General features: G+C 37.7%; 2 pseudogenes; one reads left to right on the top strand and one right to left on the bottom strand.

Annotated features, from left to right (window-relative positions):
* Positions 1-2027: 2027 nt before the first annotated feature.
* Positions 2028-4866, top strand: LOC139197096 (26S proteasome non-ATPase regulatory subunit 6 homolog; annotated as a pseudogene).
* A 4081-nt stretch (positions 4867-8947) lies between these two features.
* On the bottom strand, positions 8948-15464 carry LOC114825380 (elongator complex protein 3-like; annotated as a pseudogene).
* Between the last annotated feature and the right edge of the window lie 1108 nt (positions 15465-16572).

Here is a 16572-nt window from a genome sequence, read left to right as displayed (position 1 = left end):
TAAAACTCTCATCTTTTAAATAAGTCTTCAATCACATTGGTGGTCTGGGAACACCAATCCATGCATAACAGTCAATCGGTCCGGGAACACCAATCCATGCATAACAGTCAATCGGTGATGGTCTTGGTAACAATAGTTATTAATATAAAGAGTAAATTGTAGCAATGGTCCTTCAACTTTAATCAAATTAGAGCAATGGTCCATGAACTAAAAATCCATTACCATTGGTCTCTCAGCTTATTAAAATGTGTGGCTATAGTCCTTTTCATCAATTTTGTCAAAATAAGTTATGTTGGAATAACCATTCATATAATTAGGGTCCCTCAACTCATCAAAGTGTGTAATTATGGTCATTTTTGTCAACTACGTCAAATTTTTTGTCAAAACGAGTTATGTTGGAATGATCATTGCTACAATTGGGTTAAAGTTAAGAGATCATTTCTCCAGTTGAATTAAAGTTGAGGGACCAATGATAATGAATTTAAAGTTGAGGGACCAATGATAATGAATTTTTAGTTGAGGGACCATAGCTGCACGTTTTGATGAGTTGAGGGACCAATGGTAATTGATTTTTAGTTAAGGGACCATTGCTCCAATTGAGTTAAAGTTAAGGGGCCATAGCTACAATTTACTCTAATATAAACTAGCAGATGAACAATTTCATTTATTTATTTATTTTTGTTTATTTATTAAAAAATGTAATTAGTTTTTAAAATTTTTAAAAAATATATATTTATAAAAGATGAGACAATAATGGGACAGTTTTTCTAACGTGGACATATTGTTTTAATTTTTTAAATATATTACATAATTATTAGTTTGTCCATATATTGTAAATATTGTGTATTTTTTTTTAAGAAACAATATTTTCTACATTAAAGGGAAGAAGTGGGTTGAGCCTCACAATGGGCTAGCAATAATGTGGTTCAAATTCGCCTTTAGCGAGAATCTAATCTAAGACCTCTCACTAACAAGTGAAGAGCAATGCCATTAGACCGTAGTACTAAATGACTGTAATTATTGTGTATTAGAAGAAAGGTTAGAATAGGAAAAATAAGAATATGATTGTCATTTAAAAAAAAAAGATTGTTGACAGAGCCTCTATGTTATAATAGCATTAACATAAGCATTTTTATTTTGTTCTTAAAATGGGAAGGAGGGAGGGAGAGAGAATGTGGGTGGGAGTAGGAGTATGAGGTTTTTGTATTTTAATATTAAATACATTATTGTTCTTCAATTTTTTTTTTTTTGTGATAGAAGACTAAATAATCGTTTCACTTTCTTTTGATTGATAAAAAAGATCCTATTAATAAGTAGTTTAGATTATATTGAGTATCTATTTTCGATTAAAAACAAAGTAAAAAGACAAGCAAGCTCATTCTAACATGGCAAGCACGACACAAGTATAATTAGATATCTGGTCTGGGTTGCGCTAGGCTAAAGGTTTCAAATATGAGATGGGCCGACCCATCTTGTTTATTAAATGAGTTAACACGAGCACGACACAAGGCACGATTGAGCTGGACTTAATTAGCTTGGCATGTTGTAATGAGAACGTAGGAACCAAAAAATTAGGGACATGATAGAACCACAACAAATTAAAAAGAGAACCGCCACATAAATACTCTTGGAGATTATAGAAGGATAGTAGTGAGAATGTAGAGTAACATACTTTTGGAGATATGAACTAAACTTTTAATAATATTTGCCCAATGCCCTCGAGATTCTGTGTTCAATTTTGGGTCGTATATGTGTTATAGTTGTTATTTTAACAGGTGATCCGATAATGATCTGACTTATTAATGTGTTGACCCAAACCTGTTATTTTCGTGTTATTTTATGTCGAGAAGAGATGGAAACATGCTCAAATTCATTTGATTGAATATTTGACCCAGCTCTTTGTTGTTTGGAAAAAAATCCCCTGCTTCAATTGGTATTTTTTCACGAAAAGCATAGATTGTTTTCACCTCAATTGATATTTGTCTACCAGGAACAAAACTAACATGATTACGACTAATCAAATAAGGTAAAAAAGATCTGATTCTAGCAACAATGATTTTATAAAGAGTGCAATTTACCAATTTAGAAATCACCTTATAAAAGTGCAAATATGATCCGGTCCAGTTCGATTCAAAAGGGAGGAGGTTTTTGCCTCCGTCAAAGCCGACGGTAAGATCGCCCATTTTTTACTAAACTGAACCGGTTTTCGCATTTCCTGGGCTTTCAATTTCGGTTTTTGCGTATCGGGAATTGAGTTTCGGTTTGGGGGATTTTGTAGATATGGCGCCGTTGTACGAAACCCTAGTCGCCGAATCAATGCTCGAGCTGGACCAGGGCGTTATGGACTCGATGAGGGCGAAGAACCAGGAGGAGCTCAAGAAGCTCGATGAAAAGTGAGTGCTTTATTGAGGTTTTTTTTTTTTTTCGATTTTAATTTTGATTTTGGTCCAGATTCTGTTTGGTTACTGAGAATTGTGAGAAAAAGAACTAGGGATTGAAATTTATGCTTTGAACTCTTCACTGTGATTCGAAGCTATGAAAATTTGTAATTGCTTTGGAACTTGTTGAACTAGGCTTGCACAAGTGATGTATTTTTGTTAGATCGGATGCTGATGAAGCATGATTTCTCCATTGACTTAATCGCAATCCGTTGGGAGTTTTACCGTAAATTAAGCAGGTTGACAAGATTTGTTTGAATTGTATAGTGTGAAAAATATTGTTGTTTATACTATTATTATAGCCATTGCGATCAAGTAATTTCCGTTACCTAGTTATATGGTTGGCTTTGTTTAGGATTGCTGATGCGGAAAAGAACTTGGATAACTTGTTGAATTAGGCTTTACACAGGTGATATAGTTTTGTGAGATTGGATGCTAATGGAGTATGAGTTCTCCGTTGACCAACCTTTGGGATTTTTACAGTGGGCTAAGTAGAAAGACAATATGTGTTTGAATTTTCTAGTTTGAAGAACTTTGTTATTTGTGCTATTATTATAGCCGTTGTGATCAAGTAGTTTCCTTTACCAAGTAGCTTATCTGGTTACCTTTGTTTAGGATTGCTGATGCGGAAGAAAACTTAGGGGAAAGTGAGGTTTGAGAAGCTCATTTGGCCAAGTCCCTGTTTTTCATTCGTATTGGCGACAAGGTATATAAGTTGTAACTTATTTGTTCTACGAGTCATATCTGCCTTTTATTTTCCCCCTTTTAGTGGTATTCCCCAATTTGACTTTAAACTTCTTCCCTTATGAACCTAGGAGAAAGCTTTGGAACAACTCAAGGTAATGGAAAGCAGGACAGTTGCAGTTGGGCAAAAGATGGACTTGGTCTTCTATACACTGCAACTTGGTTTCTTTTCATGAATTTTGACCTCATTTCTAAGAGTATTGACAAAGCGAAGAAGTAAGTAGTAGTGGCATGGATCTGTGACCTGCAATTTTTTTGTTTTTAAATTTGGTAGTTGAGCTTTGTTTTTAACCATTGTATCATGATATCAGTTTATTTGAAGAGGGAGGTGATTGGGAAAGGAAGAACCGTTTGAAGGTGTATGAAGGCTTGTACTGCATGTCCACTCGCAATTTTAAGAAGGCTGCTGATTTTTTCTTGGATTCCATTTCTACCTTCACCACTTATGGGATATTTCCGTGTGACATCTTCATATTATATACCGTCCTTACAAGCATTATATCGTTGGACAGATTTTCTTTAAAACAAAAGGTAAACTGCTTTCTTACCACATGTTTTGTGATTTCACCTTCTTGTTTTATGTGTTTCTACCATTGTGTTAGTAATGTTTGTTCTTACAAGAAATTATTAATTTCAAACAATATGTTGCAGGTCGTGGATGCTCCAGAAATATTGACAGTGATTGGGAAAATTCCCTACCTTACAGAGTTTTTGAACTCTCTATATGATTGCCAATACAAATCATTTTTCAAAGCATTTGGTAAGTAGATCTATGCAGCGATAAATGTCTGACATGATATATGAATCGATCTGCATGATATTAGACTCTTGGTTTGCATGTTCATAAGCTACCTGAGCTTCAATTTGGTCCTGTCATATATCAACCAAATCAATAAATTTCATAGTTGTAATTTCTTTCTTTCTTTCTTTTCTTTTTTGTTTTTCAGCTGGCCTGACAGAGCAGATAAAGTTGGACCGTTATTTGCACCCACACTTCCGTTATTACATGAGGGAGATCAGAACTGTTGTTTATTCTCAGTTCTTGGAGTCCTACAAGAGTGTTACCATTGAAGCTATGGCTAAAGCTTTTGGCATGACCGTGGATTTCATTGATCTGTAAGTGACTGAGTCTTATGGTTACCTCGTTTCAGGTTTACTTTATATAGTTTTAAAAAATTTGGTCCTTGATTTCGTGGAGATGCTGTTAAGTATTTTACGTTTACATGTTTTCTGCATATAGCTAACCCATTCTACGACGTACAGGGAGCTATCTCGTTTCATTGCAGCAGGGAAGCTTCATTGCAAGATTGACAAAGTTGCCGGTGTTTTAGAAACCAATCATCCTGATGCTAAGAATTCACTGTACCAAGCAACCATCAAGCAAGGGGACTTCTTATTGAACCGCATCCAGAAGCTATCTCGTGTCATTGACCTGTAGGTAGGCTTTCTGCATTTTGAATGTGGTCATAAGGAACTTCAGAGCATAGCAACTTGTGCGTTTTCACTTTTAATTAGATGAAACTAAGTTGTATTTGTCTTTTTCTCCGAATTTGTGTAGAACCGAAGTACTTGTATCGAGGTTTCCCTTTTCCTTTCTAATTGCTGTTCATTCATGGTAGCTTTTTGAGTGCGAGAACTTGGAACACCTGCTGCCTACTGTGTTTAATTGCTGTTATTTCCCTAATTTCTCATTGTTTGGAGCGTCGTTGGATTCGATAAAAGATGCACAAGCATATGATAGCATATAACAAAAGTACATACATTTTTGTCTAACCCAAGACAAGAATACAGATACATTACAGCAAATCCAGTACAACACCAAATACAGCAAATCCAATCTAAACCACTTGTTGGAACCCTGCAGCTTCCTCTCTACCGTACATTTTCAGAAAGATGGAATTTCGTACAGGAAAGCAACGGCCTCGACAGGGTACTTTCGATGTTCGGTTTTTTGTACGCTTAGGATCTCTTGCAATCCGCCATACATTGACCAGTACTTGTGTCTTGGCTTTAATGTTGCAACCGTGTATTTTCACATCGCCGGTTGACAGCCTGGGAATCAGTAGCGGAACTGAAGGGTGTAGTTGAAGAGTCTCCTTGATCACCGCCTTCAAGTAATGACCCTTGGATGCCTTGTAAGCTCAGCCATCGCCCACTCGAGGATTGTATGCGTGGTATCAGTACCCGTAGTAAACATATCATGCGAAGACATCGATGATTAGCGAACTAATTATGTTAATTATCTACACGCAAACACAGAGAGTATATATTTGAACAAAATCCAGGATTTATTGAGAGAGCTGCTGCACCAACTGGACACCCACAAGAGTAGCCAAGGCCTACTATAAATTTATTTGATCTCTATCTTTGAAAAAAATGTCATGAATGCAGAGTGGCAGCAAGTGCTTAGCCGATTCATGCGATGCTGTGATGAATACCAAGTCGAGCAAAACCAAATGCAATCCTGCAGCTGTTGCACGGAATCACCACCTATGTGAGGTTGCGTCAAGGCTCTTTAGCTTATGGAGCTACAACCGCAAATGCAAGTGCTATCAATTCGTTCGACAAAAGGAAACCATCTGGATCACTAAACCGAATGTAGGCAGGACTTCTTTCAGTCTCGTCCTCGTTTACTAGCAAGGTGTTGAATTCACCTGCAGCGATGTCCCTTCTCTCCTCGTCCTGTGTACTCTTTCATCTTCTTTGGTCTCGAAAACCTCACGCCATCGGCATAGCCAGCGGAGCCAAGGCCAAAAGCATAGAAAGGCTTGTTCTTCCAATAAGTTGGATTGTGTTCGCAGTGATATCCACTCTTGCAGTAACTGCTAATTTCTAGAGGTTGTAACCTGCATCCGAAAGTGTCCTAGACGCCATCTTATAGAACTCAACAGACCGCGTTTCTGAAGGCAACGGAAACTCCAACTTCAGGACCAAATTCATTCCAAAACTAAAACCGTAGATTTCATCACTCAATCCACTTACGACAACCCGAATTTCGTGCCTTGTTCGACTTGCAAATCATAAACTGACACATGGGTAAGACAAGCTTCTACCGTAAACCTCAAGCTCTCCTCCCACATTTCTGGGGTCTGGTAAGACAAGGTGGCTCGAGCAACCTCACAATATCACTATTTCCTGCACTTTCTGTCGCTCCTTCACTAAACACTTCGCAAACCCTCTCATCGGGAAGTGGAGGGATAGGAGATGATGAGGCAAAATACGGGACCTCTTCATGGAAGGTGACATCCATGGAGACATAAGTCTTTTGAGTAGGAGAATGATAACACTTGTAACCTTTTTGAGTATTTGAATACCCAATGAACACTCATCGAAGAGCACAAGGATCTAGCTTACTCCGTTGATGAGAATAAATATGCACATACACAACACATCCAAACACCTTGGGAGGAAGCTTGGAGATACCAATAGGTGAGATATGTTCTTGTAAAACTGCAAAAGGTGTGCGGAAATCATGAACTCGGCTAGGAGTCCGATTGATCAAATAACATGCGGCTAAAACTGCAAGTCCCCAAAGATAATTAGGGACCAACATTCCCAAGAGCAAAGCACGAGCAACTTCAAGTAAATGGCGATTCTTCCGCTTAGACACACCATTTTGTTGGGGTGTAAACGGAGTAGTCGACTGATGAATAATACCTTGTTCACGAAAGAAACAACTCAAGGCAGTGTTCACATATTCTCCTCCGTTATCAGACCGAAGCACTTTGACTTTAGTCTAGAACTGAGTAGATACCATGGCAGTAAATTCTTGTACAATAGATGTCACATCATTTTTATTCTTCATCAAGAAAACCCAAGTTAAACAGGTGCAATCATCAATAAAAGTGATAAACCAACGAAATCCATTTGAAGTAATCTTAGCAGGACCCCATACATCGGAATGTACCAACGCAAATGGCTGAAGAGCTTTATTATTACTTAACGGAAAAACAGTACGATGGCTTTTGGCCAATACACATGTTTCACACTTAAAACAAGTCTCATCATATGAACGACATAGTGAAGGAAATAAAGGTTTAAGATATCCAAAAGAAGGGTGTCCCAAGCGACGATGCCATAACCACAACTCATGTTTGTCCTTGTCACTGCCACTCTGAACTTTATTAGCAAGACTACCACGAACCACGTCTGTTGGTAGAGTTAAGTAGTATAACCCCCCTATCCTTTTACCACGTCCAATCGTCTCATGGGTTTTGAGATCTTGAAACATACACCATGTAGGATAGAAAGTAGCATAGGCATTTAGTGAGTCCAGTAATCGTCCCACAGATAATAAATTACAATTAATATTGGGTACCAAAAACGCATGTGCCAGGGACAAGGTAGGGGTAAGTGTGATTGTGCCTTCTCCAGTAATTGGAGACGGCATACCATTGGCAGACGTGATAAAAGGGTCACGAGTTTGGCTAGACAACTCATCAAAAATCTTAGAATTATAAGTCACATGATCAGTAGCACCAATGTCAATTATCCATGTATTGAAATCGTTACCTGGTACGGAATTTGTCACACTCAAATTCATGGAAGGACGAGGCGACTCAAGCTCGTCTGCAGTCACGACATGAGCAGCTTTGGGTCCAAACTTACGGGCCTTGTACTCAGGAAACCAATCTAGAACACCATGAAGCTGGAAACATTTTTCTAAAAGATGATCACCTCCACAATGGGCACATTCACGAGAACCAGGTTGAGCCTTTGCTGCAGGAGGGCGGGAGACGGCAGACTTGGAGTTCGAAGAGCCTCCGGAATGTGCACTCACAAGGGACGACTGACGACCACCACCGCCAGTTGAGGAAGCACCATTTGTCCGATGCTGGCTTGTACCAATCTTCAAAGCAGCAGCACCCCAAGCATAGTGACTTGACGTGTGCTTTCTTCCACGACCAATGCATACGCCTCCAAGACAGAATGCACCGGAGTCATAGCCAAGATACGGCTACGAACACCATCAAACTGTGGATCAAGCCCTCCAAGAAAATCATACACCCTCTTAGATTCAATTTCCTTATGTCGAAGAGCCACATCCTTAGGATTGGTATGTGGGTTAGCACAAAGATTATCAATCTCCTCCCAGATAACATGAAGCTTCTCATAAAACATAGCAATAGATTCACCATTTTGGGTTGTAGTCACGGACTGTCTTCGAAGTTGAAACAACCGGGAGCTGTTTTGGGTGACTGTAAAAGTCTTCCTTGCAGCCTCCCACACATCATATGCTGAAGTACAACGCTCAAAGAGACTTCTCACACTCCGAGTCATAGAGTTGAAAAGCCATATTTGTACCAAACAATTATCCTCTTCCCATTCGGAGTATTCCACATAATCACCATCCTTAGGAGCAGGTTTTTTGCCATTGATAAACCCCGCCATACGTCGTCCAGTTATCGTAAGAAAGGCGTTACGAGACCAGGAGACATAGTTGGAGCCATCTAATTTCTCTTGTGCAATAGGAGCAGAATAATCACGGTAGGGTCGTTCATCCTTGGTACCAAATGAACCGGAGTTGGGTTTAACATCATCATCACCAGCCATGGTTGTAGAACACACACACCAAATAACAGCGGAAACAATCAACATAGCAAGACACGAACGCAGAAAATTTTCACAGAAAAATTTCCACAGCAACGACAAGATTTAGAGTTTCTCAGATTAGGGTTTTGCACGGGTAGGAGGTTTTTTTTGGTTTTGGTGGGCACGCACGGTCACCAGAACTTTACTTCTCTGATGCCAAGTCAAACAGTATATGGGTAAAATTATGATATATTATTCTCTCTGAGAGTAGAGTATAAATAGGGTTTACAAAGAGTGCTATACAAGTAAGTAGACTATACAGGGAAACAAATAAAAACCTAATAAGGCTAATCAAATATAATCCCTATAATCTATACAAATCGCTGTGTGACGAAGCACTCTCTCACATAAAAAGAACGAATACCCAGAGAGTATCTTCATATGAAAGAAATGTTTCCCATCCTTCATTTGCCATATAATCCCCACAAACAAGCTCCACTTGGTCTGGCCTAATTTTGTGATGCATGTCCTAGAACCAGCAAAAATGTTTAGTAAAGATTTTTTCTAGGGATTTGAGGGGTCATGTTTGTGGCCTCAGTTGCATAAAACACGTTCAAACAAGAATGACTACCCACATACCTGAATTCCAGCCTCTCGTGCACGAACATCACGGTACTTCAAACCCAAGTCTTCCATCCGAGCCAAAGCTAACTCCCGAAGATTTCCTTTCACAACCCCAGAAGTAACTAAAGGCATTGGAATGTCTAACTGAACTCTATAAACACGCGTCCAAGGGGGGACCACGGCTACGATCCGAGCTACAATGTCCACAAGTTGCTCAGGTGGGTAATTTCTATACCTGCCCGTTTTCCAAAGCTCATAGAGTCCAGTTGCACGGATCATGAGTGTTGGATAAATTTTAAGCCCATATGCTCTGAACGAGGGGCTCTCAAAGAACTCCTGAAAACTCTCCATGTCTCTCTCCACCCCTACATTTGGAAGATCAGGCATCATGCATGCAACCACCTAGAGCAAATGCATAAAATTATTAGGAGTAAATTACATAGTAGCCCCTCAGGTTTGAGGTCAATTACAACCCCATACAACAACTTTAAAACATTTCATTTTCATACATCCAGTACCATTTTATTTCAAAATAACACCTCCGTTAGATTTTTCATGCATTAGTCTGTTAAATGCTGACGTGGCTGCCACATTTGTGCCACGTGGTTGCCAAATGTGTGCCACGTGGAAAAAATAATAATTTTTTTATTACCCTATTGAACAAAAAAAAAAAAAAAATTGAAAACCCATAATTTCATCCCGTGCCTCCCTCCCTCCCTGCACCTTTCATCTCTCCCTCTTCATGCCACTTCCTCCCTCCCTGCACCCTTCATCCCTTCCTCGCCATGGCATGGACCAAACATTGCAAATTCCTACAATTCCACGTGCCATGGCTTGATCCAAAAATCAGCAAATCCAAATCCAAAAACCCATTTAAAAAAAAAAAATTGAAAACCAGAAACCCAGAAACCCATTCCCCCGACCCTCCTCCCACTCTCCTCACTCTCTCTCTCAAACCCCAAACCCCCCAGATCCAAAACCCACACAACTCCGAAACAAGACAAAAAATTACACTCCTTGACAAAACTTTACAGATCAAGTAACGAGACAAAACTTTTAGACAGTTATAAACGAAAAATCATGATTTAACGGTTATTTTAACTCCGATTTTGATGATTTTTTACAGCTACACTCCTTGACCCTATATGAATACAATGAATGAATTCGATCTTCAATTTAAAATATTTACACTAGTGGATACCACAAAATCTTATGTTATACTTTATGAAAGTATGAATAAACTCTTAAGTGTTAGTGAATTTATTGTTTTGATGGGATACGCATTCTACGAAACAAGTTTCAACGATCCAACCGTCAAACATGTTTGTATATACTTCGAGATCGCATACGCCAAAAATTACAAAAAAAAAAACATTCAGAGATCAAATAACGAGACAAAACTTTTCGACGGTTATAAACGAAAATCACGATTTAACGGTTATTTTAACTCTAATTTTAATAATTTTTTACAGCTACACTCCTTGACCCTGTATAAATACAATGAATGAATTCGATCTTCAATTTAAAATATTTACACTAATGTTATATTTAATGAAAATATGAATAAACTCTTAAGTGTTAAGTGAAATTATTGTTTTGATGAGATACGCATTTTACGAAACTAGTTTCAACGATACAACCGTCAAACTTGTTTGTATATGCTTCGAGATCGCATACGCCAAAAATTGCAAAAAACAAACATTCAGAAATCAAGTAACGAGACACAACTTTTCGACGGTTCTAAACGAAAAATCACGATTTAACGGTTATTTTAACTCCGATTTTGATGATTTCTTACATCTACACTCCTTGACCCTATATGAATACAATGAATGAATTCGATCTTCAATTTAAAATATTTACACTGGTGGATACCACAAAATCTCATGTTATACTTGATGAAATTATGAATAAACTTTTAAGTGTTAGTGAATTTATTGTTTTGATGGGATACGCGTTCTACGAAACTAGTTTCAACGATCCAACCGTCAAACATGTTTGTATATACTTCGTGATCGCATACGCCAAAAATTGCAAAAAACAAACATTCAGATATAGAGTAACATGACAAAATTTTTGACGGTTATAAACGAAAAATCACGATTTAACGGTTATTTTCACTCCGATTTTGATAATTTTTTACAGCTACACTCCTTGACCCTATATGAATACAATGAATGAATTCGATCTTCAATTTAAAATATTTACACTAGTGGATACCACAAAATCTTATGTTATACTTGAAGAAAGTATGAATAAAATCTTTAAATATTAGTGAATCTATTGTTTTAATGGGATACGCATTCTACAAAACTAGTTTCAACGATTCAACCGTCAAACATGTTTGTATATACTTCGAGATTGTATATGCCAAAAATTGCAAAAAACAAACATTCAGAGATCAAGTAACGAGACAAAACTTTTCGACGGTTATAAACGAAAAATCACGATTTAACGGTTATTTTAACTCTAATTTTGATGATTTTTTACAGCTACACTCCTTGACCCTATATGAATACAATGAATGAATTCGATCTTCAATTTAAAATATTTACACTAGTGGATACCACAAAATCTTATGTTATACTTAATGAAAATATTAACAAACTCTTAAGTGTCAGTGAATATATTGTTTTGATGAGATACACATTTTGCAATACTAGTTTCAACGATCCAATCGTCAAACTTGTTTGTATATGCTTCGAGATCGCATATGCCGAAAATTGCAAAAAACAAACATTCAGAGATCAAGTAACGGGACAAAACTTTTCAACGGTTATAAATGAAAAATCACGATTTAACGGTTTTTTTAACTCCGATTTTGATAATTTTTTACAGCTACACTTATTGACCCTATATAAATACAATGAATGAATTCGATATTCAAATTAAAATATCTACACTAGTGGATACCACAAAATCTTATGTTATACTTGAAGAAAGTATGAGTAAAATCTTTAAATGTTAGTGAATATATTGTTTTGATGGGATATGCATTCTACGAAACTAGTTTCAACGATCCAATCGCCAAACTTGTTTGTATATGCTTCGAGATCGCATACGCCAAAAATTGCAAAAAACAAACATTCAGAGATCAAATAATGGGACAAAACTTTTCGACGGTTATAAACGAAAAATCACGATTTAACGGTTATTTTAACTCCGATTTTGATGATTTTTTACATCTACACTCCTTGACCCTATATGAATACAATGAATGAATTCGATTTTCAATTTAAAATATTTACACTAGTGGATACCACAAAATTTTATGTTATACTTAATGAAAGTAAGAATAAACTCTTAAGTGTTAGTGAATCTATTGTTTTGATGAGATACGCATTCTACGAAACTAGTTTCAACGATCTAACCGTCATACTTGTTTGTATATGCTTCGAGATCGCAAACGCCAAAAATTGCAAAAAACAAACATTTAAAGATTAAGTAACGGGACAAAACTTTTCGACGGTTATAAACGAAAAATCACAATTTAACGGTTATTTTAACTCCGATTTTGATGATTTTTTACAACTACACTCCTTGACCCTATATGAATACAATGAATGAATTCGATATTCAATTTAAAATATTTACACTAGTGGATACCACAAAATCTTATGTTATACGTAATGAAAGTACGAATAAACACTCTGGTGGGTCACTTTCATTAAGTTTTGAGTTCCATTGGTAAGGTTTAAACTTTTGAGAAAGGTTTCACAACCTTGAAAACAAAAACGCTTTCATTTTGCATATCCTTGCACATTTAATATCTGTAATAAATTAGTAGTGTATGAATGTATTTTTTATGAGGCTCTTATTTTCGAGTGTAGATGTAGTACTTAAACGACAAATGTGTGTTTAATGTTTTGAAGTATTATTTATGTGACAATGTGTGGTATGTGCAAATTTAAGAAAAAAAAAAATTTCTTAACGGGTCATAACGGGTCGGGTCACTTTACCCCTGTTAAGGACCCGTTAAGATAACAGGTGTGACACGACACGACCCATTAAGATAACAGGTGTTACACGAAAACGACACGAACACGATTAACACGACCCGTTTGCCAGGCCTAGTTGCGGGTAAAGCTTTTAGGTTTTTTTTTTAATTTTATTTATTTATTTTTTATAATATTTAGAAGATTAGATTTAAAAAATTAAAAAAAAAATTATTTTTTTGCCACGTGGCAGCCTCATCAGCATAAATGTGGCAGCCTCATCAGCATAAATGTGGCAGCCACGTCAGCATTTAACAGACTAATAGATGGAAAATCTAACGGAGGTGTTATTTTGAAATAAAATGATACTGGATGTATGAAAGTGAAATGTTTTAAAGTTGTTGTATGAGGTTGTAATTGACCTCAAACCTGAGGGGCTACTATGTAATTTACTCAATTATTAGTGTCAAAAACAAAAGTAACTCAAAATGAACGACAAGAATACACAGCAAAAATGCATTTTGTAAACAGTCCTCAAGGCTTTTAATATTGCAGTTCATAAAGATTACGGTCATACAATTACAAACACATGCTTCTTCTTGAACTTAGACAAAGTGAATGGTAATACCAAAACCAACTAGATTATGATAAAATATTCACGCTGAATTATGGGAGAGCACAATAATTTGAAAAATATATCCAGGCTCACAAATTGTTTTGATGAAAGATTAATCTCCTGTCACTGTACATATAAAAGGTCCAAAATCCGTTCTTTTCCCATGGTGAAGGTAAGTGAGTTTTATGATATAAAAGGTCCAAAATCTGTGAGGTACTAGGCTGACCTTAAAACCAGCATCCTTTGCCAAGCAAAAACAATCAGCCACTGCAGCTACGGTATGACCTCTATTGGCGTCCCGAGCCACATCCTCGTATGTACTCTGAACTCCAATTTCTAGTCTTGTACAACCATAAGAAAGCATTTGTCTCAAGTGAGGTCCAAGGCAATAATCTGGCCTCCGGCAGAATAAAAAGTTACAACTACCTTCGTTAACTTTCTGGACCAACCAGATGAACTGGAAACTAGAATGTAAGCTAAAAATTACTGTCAACCAAGTTAAACACAAGAATGAGAAATTAATGGCTTCTAAAATAAACTAAAAACTCACGTTTCAATGGTCATTCCAATACATTTAGTAGCACCATGCTCAGAGTAGGCAACTGCCTCTTCAACATTGGCAGAAGTGTGTCCCGATAACGCATCATGCAGATTTCTAATAAAGTAATCATGGTAATCCGCGGGCAACGACATGAAAGTACCGCCCATTAAGATGAACTCAACCTGAAAACATAAATTCAGTACCAGTTATGAGGCGACAACTATGCATATTACTCTATCATGGAAATCTGCAAACCCGAAAATAAATTCTTTAAGCTCTAAACATAGAACAGGCCAAACCTTGTCTACACTGTGATCCAATGTCTTCAGCTGATCTATCCTGCTTCTAGCCTGGACATATGGGTTGTATCTAAGCACACAAAACCAAAAGATTAACTACCAAATTAACTTCACTAATCCAATTTTAAACACCAATTCCTTCAAATAATCTCTTCATTACAAAGCTCTCAACTTCATGGTGAAAAATCAATCAAGCCAAAAACTTTAAGCTTTGAAACGAATGATGAATAAATAAAACTTGAATTCCCCATCAAGTGTTCGATAAAATGCGTCAATGAACTAGAGAAAGCCATACCTTTCCCAAATTGCGCGCATGCTAGTAGGCTCGTATCCAGTGTAAGACTGAGTGCTGTACTCAGAGTCCGAATCGGGACCACCGGGGCAGTACACGCAAATATTCCCGGTGATGGCGATGTGGGGGCACGTGAACGGCCGTACTTGCGGCACGCGGTGGTCTTGAGGCCGTTTAGGTCGACGTTTTGGCCCTTCCGGGAGAGGTCGACCATGGAGCTGACGATTTCGGCGATGGCTTGAACCCGGGCCTCTTTTTCGGATGGTCCATGGGCATTGAATCCGCCCCGACCCGGTCGGGGTTGCTTTCTGGCGGGCTCGGATATTGGCAGCATTGCAGTCGCCATGGAAGAGAAGAGGAAGGGGAGGAAAAGAGGTATTTTAAGTCTGTCAAAACGCCTCTTATTTTTAGTTCTTTTAATTAAAAAAATAATAATTCAAAAAGTGTTGTGAAATCGACGGTGTGTGCAGTGGAATAAATAAGCAAGACACAAAATTTACGAGGTTCCTCTATAGTCAGTGTGACTGGAGTACGTCCTCGGGGCAGCAGTGGTGCTTCCATTATAATTTAGAATAATAGGAGTACAAAGATAACTCTCTCTATTATCTCCTCTCATCTTCCTCTATTCTCTCTCTTCCTCTTCCTTCTCTCTCTTCCTCTTCCTTCCTTCCTCTCTTTCTTTCCCGTGAACTCTCCTCACTTCATTCCTCTTCTTCCTTTATATAAACAAAAGAAAGCACTATTCACTTTACAAATTTTCCACAAATGAATAGTGAAAATACTGTGCATAAATAGTAACAAACTATTCATGTGGGCCATCCACATATTATCACAACACCCCCCCTTGGATGGTCATAAGTCTTCGATTGATTCGTTAAAATCTTGATCTGTTTTTGGATGCTTCCCTTGATGAGTATCTCCCCCTGATTTCAAATCATTTAGGCTGATCACTGATCATTCTGCTTCAGTCTCTTAGCAGGGAGAGTTGCCGAAAAAGGTGTTTTACTTGTTGTTAACTTTCCACAGGCTTTTTCTTGAACTGGGTTGTAGGACTTTCTACTAGACTTGCATCCAAAGGTCTGAATTTACTCCTTTGATCTGGAGCAGATTTGATTCAAGTGTGGTGGACACTTGATCTTGAATCCGACTTTTGATTTCTTCAAGGACTTTCGAGGCTTGATCTTGAATGAAATTGGACCATGAGGAGCTTCACGTGACAAGTGATATTCGGCTTAGTTGGGGATGAATCAGCATATGTTCATTGCACTTGTCTCCACATGCTTCAATGCATCATTTTCACTTTCCTTACTTGCTCCCCTTGCTTAAGTAGTATTTTCACTGCTTTTCCCCCCATGCATATGTGGCATCTTCTCTTGTAGGATTTGTCCCCTGGTGCAGAAGTGGAATGCAAACCCTTGCATTTGGATGGTTCATCACTTCTTGGTGACCGGAGACCCAGTTCCAACAACAGTTGAAGATGACTACTCAAGAGCTAGGTAAGCAATCGGGAAAGGTTCCAAGCAGTTTGTTCCTTACCTGGAGTTTGAGTGG

Source organism: Malus domestica, chromosome 06 (genome assembly GCF_042453785.1).
Source record: "Malus domestica chromosome 06, GDT2T_hap1".
Lineage (NCBI taxonomy): Eukaryota > Viridiplantae > Streptophyta > Magnoliopsida > Rosales > Rosaceae > Malus > Malus domestica.
Note: the sequence above shows the minus strand (reverse complement) of the source record. Positions and strands in the feature narration are given on the sequence as shown.